Here is a 4946-nt window from a genome sequence, read left to right as displayed (position 1 = left end):
CCCGTACTGCATCCTTCAGGGAACCTCCCTGATTATTCAGCAGGGAAAAATCGTGTCAGATCCCTGTGTTTGAGTCAGTTTTCCCCTGCTTGAGGCATTTCATGGCCAGGGGCACAGCGTCTTACTGTGCCAGCCTGTCACTCTCTACAAGCAGCCCCGGTGCGTGTCCCATCCCCAGGGACCAGCCATCCCCCTTGTGTTTCTGCAGGGAGAAAAGACGCGTAGCTCTGAGCACAGCCTGTCACTCTCTACAAGCAGCCCCGGTGTGTGTCCCATCCCCGGGGACCAGCCATCCTCCTTGTGTTTCTGCAGGGAGAAAAGATGCGTAGCTCTGAGCGCAGCAGCCACCTTCCACCTCATATCAGGCTCCACAGACATCGTCTACCCCAAGCTCTCTGCTAGGAGCGAGTGTCCCCCGTGTCACTGCCTGTACAGCGACCGGTGCTGAGGGTTGAACTGGGGCTGTAGAAGACTTTTTCCCCTCTCTGCCACCACTTTGCTACCCCCCAGCTCCTGCTGCAGTGGACACGAGGGCTTTGCTCCTCCACCCTTCCCACCATCTGCCCTGGGCAACATCCACTGCTGTAGCCATGAGAGGTCCCCCCCAGCCCCTGCTGCAGTGGACACGAGGGCTTTGCTCCTCCCCCCTTCCCCCCATCTGCCCTGGGCAACATCCACTGCTGTAGCCATGAGCGCCCCAGACCCCCAGAGGCGAGCAGGTACCTAATCCCGCGGTCGCGTTGTGCCCAGACACTTTCCAGAGGTGTCCATCTCACTCAGGAACTCCTTCGGGCCCCCTCCTTCGCCCGCTGCCCGGCCTGCAGCTTGTTGTCCTTACTAAGGGAGGAGGGTGGTTGTTTTCCTCAGAGCGGAACTCAGCCGGAGAAAACCCATTAAGCCCAAGAAATGAGACAGTAAGTGGAGGCTATTTTGCATGATGGTGGTGATGATCAATCAGAGAAAGGCAAACCAATAATCAACGCCCATCAAGTGACCGATTGGATGCAGTTACCTCTGATGCTGTGGGCATCTGCGATGAGCCCTTCTACCGCCTCCAACAACGTGAGGGTTTCATTTCGGTTGCACCGTCTCGTTTCACCCCAAGGAAAACGTCAGTTTTGATCCAGCAGCCGCGTTATCAGATTCTCCTTCACGCCAGGGCCCAGCTCTCTGGAGGAAAACAAAACGTGCTGCGAATAACCCGCCTCGCGCATCGCCGCCTGCGCACGTCCTCTCCGGAGGGCTCAGCGACCCAGCACTGCGGACACGTTATCTCAGCACCACCAGCCTTGGCTGGAATAAGGTGATGAACCTCCCCTGTAAACACAGGCAACAAGGAGCAGAGTATTTCTTGCCTTTACCGATGTGTAACAACGGGATCGATGAGCCACACCGCTGTGTATCCCAGCCAGTGAAACGGCGCTGGATTATTCTCCTTAGTCTCTTCACTGCTGCAAACTCGGCTCCTTTGTGGGAAAATGCCCTGCCCAAGTCAAGGCACTGCCGTACCCTTGAGCTTTTCTCTGTTTCTTCCTTCTAAGGCCGTCAGAGCACTTAGGGATCAATTATTTCAGTTTGACTATAAATTTCCAGGAAAAACCAATTCTGGCAAGTTCAGTGTCGCTTACAGGTTCCAGATGAGTTTGGTGGAGGGTTTTGGGCAATAAGTGAAAGGGGAGAATGGCATAAAGGGGTTCCAGCTCTCCTGAGAGGGACCATGTGCTGTCCCTAACGGCAGCGTATGGAACCAACGCTCCTTCCAGCCCCATGTGTCTACAGCACAGCGCTTCGGAATCGAACTGAACCTGAAATACAGATAAAATGCTGCATTAAATAATCTCCCAGTTAGAGAAAAGGATGAGCTTCACATCACCAGGAGGGCGGTGATGAAGCCAGCCTGGAGCTCAGGCACACCTCAACCCATCCTTCCCCCCTCCAGATGCCATCAGCTGGTGCTAAAGGCAGGTTTAAGTAAGTGAGGGGGGGCTTCACACAGGATCACTTGTGCTGTAGCAGGGGCTGTCACTGCTCACTCCCGAGCTGAGCAGTTTGAAATGATGCCAGGATCTATGAACTCCACCCTTGCACATGCACAGGTCACTCAGCAAAGCCCCCAGCAGCCACGGGCCAGGGGGTCTGGGTGGGTAATTTTGGTACTGTGGTTCTAAGTGATAATATTTGGGAGCCTCTTCCGGTACCGCTGGGCCGTCCTGGGACCCAGTTCAACCCCAAACTCACCCTCAGTTTGCCCCGGTGACCTGAAGGAAGGGCTTCGTTCTGCAGCCTGTCTTCCTCCCCCCACCCCAAAGCCACAACCACTGCTCTTGGCTTGACAAAGTAAAGGCGTGTGGAGAGGAAAGCACAGCTCCAAGGTGCCCAGATGCTGAGATGTCAGGGATTTGCTGGGAGATACTGGTCATTAACTGATGCAGCATCCGGGTGCTGCACAGTGCAGTCAGGCCAACGTCCTTGGGGACGTGTGGCACAGAGCGGTACCACAGCAGGGGAGGTGGGAGCTGGCGCTTGCAAACCAGTCAGAAGGATACTGCATCACCTTTATCGCAAAGAGGAGCATCTCTTCACCCAGAGGTGACGTGCTTGGGGCAATATCAGCCTGGGTACACCTGTCCCTTTGCAATCCCCTTCCCTAAACCGCGATACGACAGGCAGTGGTACCATCCTGCACGGCAGGTGGGGAAACCCATACGGCTTGGAAAGAAACCTGGCCAAGAGAGGGAGTTTGGTGGCCTGAGGAGCAGGGGAACCCCGTGAGGACTCCAGCAGGGCCAGGGCCAAGCCATCACACCCCGGTGGAACACCCAGATACAAGCATGGCAGGCACGGGCTTTAACACCCGCACAGGTTTTCCCCTGCTCTGACACATCCGCCTGTGCATTTAATTCACAGTTTTCCCAAGTTGCTTAACAGGAATGGCCTGTTCTCAGCAGGGGAACAGGGAGGGGAGAAAACGGAGAAATGGACAGTTTGTGCCTTGAGAAGCTCCAGAGGGAAGGAAGGTGTTGATTTTCTATTCTCATACGGAAAGAATAAGGGGAGAAAAAATTAACAGGCTAATCTACTCTGCTTCCTCCTGCCCTGCATGACCTGTCATAAAGCAAAGTCATGAGTGATGTTGGTGCTTTGTGGCTGAAAACGTGAACTGGCTGGCTTGCTCCAGCGATGAGTTATTTCTTCTGGCAGGTGCCACCCCCAACCAGTGGCATTTTGCAGCTCTAAACCTCCCCATTTCCATCGAGGGGGACTTGAGTGGATCATCCATAGATCTACTGGCCACGAGTGCTGGACGCTTCACTCCGCCACGACCTTCGTTTCCCCGTACAACCCTCCTCCTCGCACTCCTCTCCCATGAGAGCAGCCAAAAGAGGCCCCACACCAACACCGGATCGCTCTGGGAAGCCCAGGGAGATGAGCTGCTGCTATATGAACCCCATCCCTGCCATCATTTGGGGCTCTCCTTCGCACACGCCACTCTTGCTGTTCTCCACATTTCACAGCTGAACCCACAGGTGCTCACCTCCTCTTGCAACCCTCTTCCTGCCAAAACCCCCACCCTGCAGTATTAATTTTGCCGCATGAATAATCCTCCCCACATATTGTCCAACCACTCCACCTTGGAAATGAACAGCTCCCAATAAACTGGGCCCCCTGAACACCTTCACACACCTTGGGAGCAGATGGAGAAGCGCGGATCTTTCACTTACGCGCTGATCCTGCTGCATTTGGCCCAAATCCTGCAGCGGTTCCCAAACTGCGGAACATGACTCACTTTGGCCAACATTTTCAGGTGGGTCGGTGCTAAAGCTGCATTTCCCCCCATCAGTGCCACCAGAAGCAAGGGTGGAGGGTACTCCTTGGCCAGCCCCTGTCCCCAGGCTGCTTCTCCCACACAGGGTGGGAGAAGCTTTAACCCTTCTGGTGTTCCAAGGATTGAATTTCCTTTCAAAACCTGAAGATTTAGCAAAAAAAGCTGCTTGTAGAAATACCTCCAGGACAGCCAATGACCACCTGAGGTCATTGGTTGAAAATTACTTGTAGGTATAAAACAAAGCTTCTCTGAGGCTTGGTGCTGGCTCCCCAAGCTGCTTTCCATGTCTCCAGCAGCAACAGCCACCTCTCATACCCGCAGGGACATGGTTGGGGACAGGTCAATGTTTAACTGGGAAGGGAAGGACACGTGGGCACGTCCGTGGGAGTCAACACCAGCCTCGGCGGTTGGCAGGGAGCTCCTCGGGCCCCACAGTCGCTCACAAAGATCCCTCCATGTTCAGAGACGACAGTGCGTGAAAGAGTTTTCCTTCTCCTTTCAGAGCCACCGCTCTGCTAAATGGGACTGAGCTCTTCCAAGGCGCACCCCAAGGTGACCAGGGTGGCACCGATGCGTGCTGGGGAGGACCTGCCCGCTTGCGCTGCCCACTACCAGCTCTCCGTCGTGCCAGCACAGCCCAGTCTGCACCCGCCATCTGCGGAGGCGTGGGGAAACCCCTCCTTTCACCAGCAACTTCCACCGCTCCGGGAGACCTGGTACGGGAGGTCTGCAGGTAAGGGGGTCATTGCCGAAGGATTAAGAAGCGCAGGGCAGAGACCCCCAGGCCCCCTCCCCGGGGCTGCAATTTGCTCGCTGTGGTGCGGGGTGGGTGGAGGTCTGTGCACACACCGTTTGTGTGCCTCGGTAACTTTTTGCCACTTCCAGGACGTTTTAGCTTTGGGAAAATATTTTTTCCCCCCCCAGACAGTTTTGGAAAGTGCCTCAGCCAGCAGAACCCAGGTCCCAGGCTCCTCAGTCCCATCAGCCACCCCCTGCAAACAGCCCCCTCCCCAGCACTGACCTGGCACGAGGCTGTGCCCGAGCAAACCCTTGCACAGCGGCCCCGTAGTTCCCAGCTATACACCAGTTCTGTCACCTGCCACCACTGGGCACATCGATA

The sequence above is a fragment of the Buceros rhinoceros genome, unplaced genomic scaffold, assembly GCF_000710305.1.
Source record: "Buceros rhinoceros silvestris isolate BGI_N320 unplaced genomic scaffold, ASM71030v1 scaffold3204, whole genome shotgun sequence".
In the NCBI taxonomy this organism is placed as follows: Eukaryota; Metazoa; Chordata; class Aves; order Bucerotiformes; family Bucerotidae; genus Buceros; species Buceros rhinoceros.
This window is presented reverse-complemented; position numbering follows the sequence as displayed.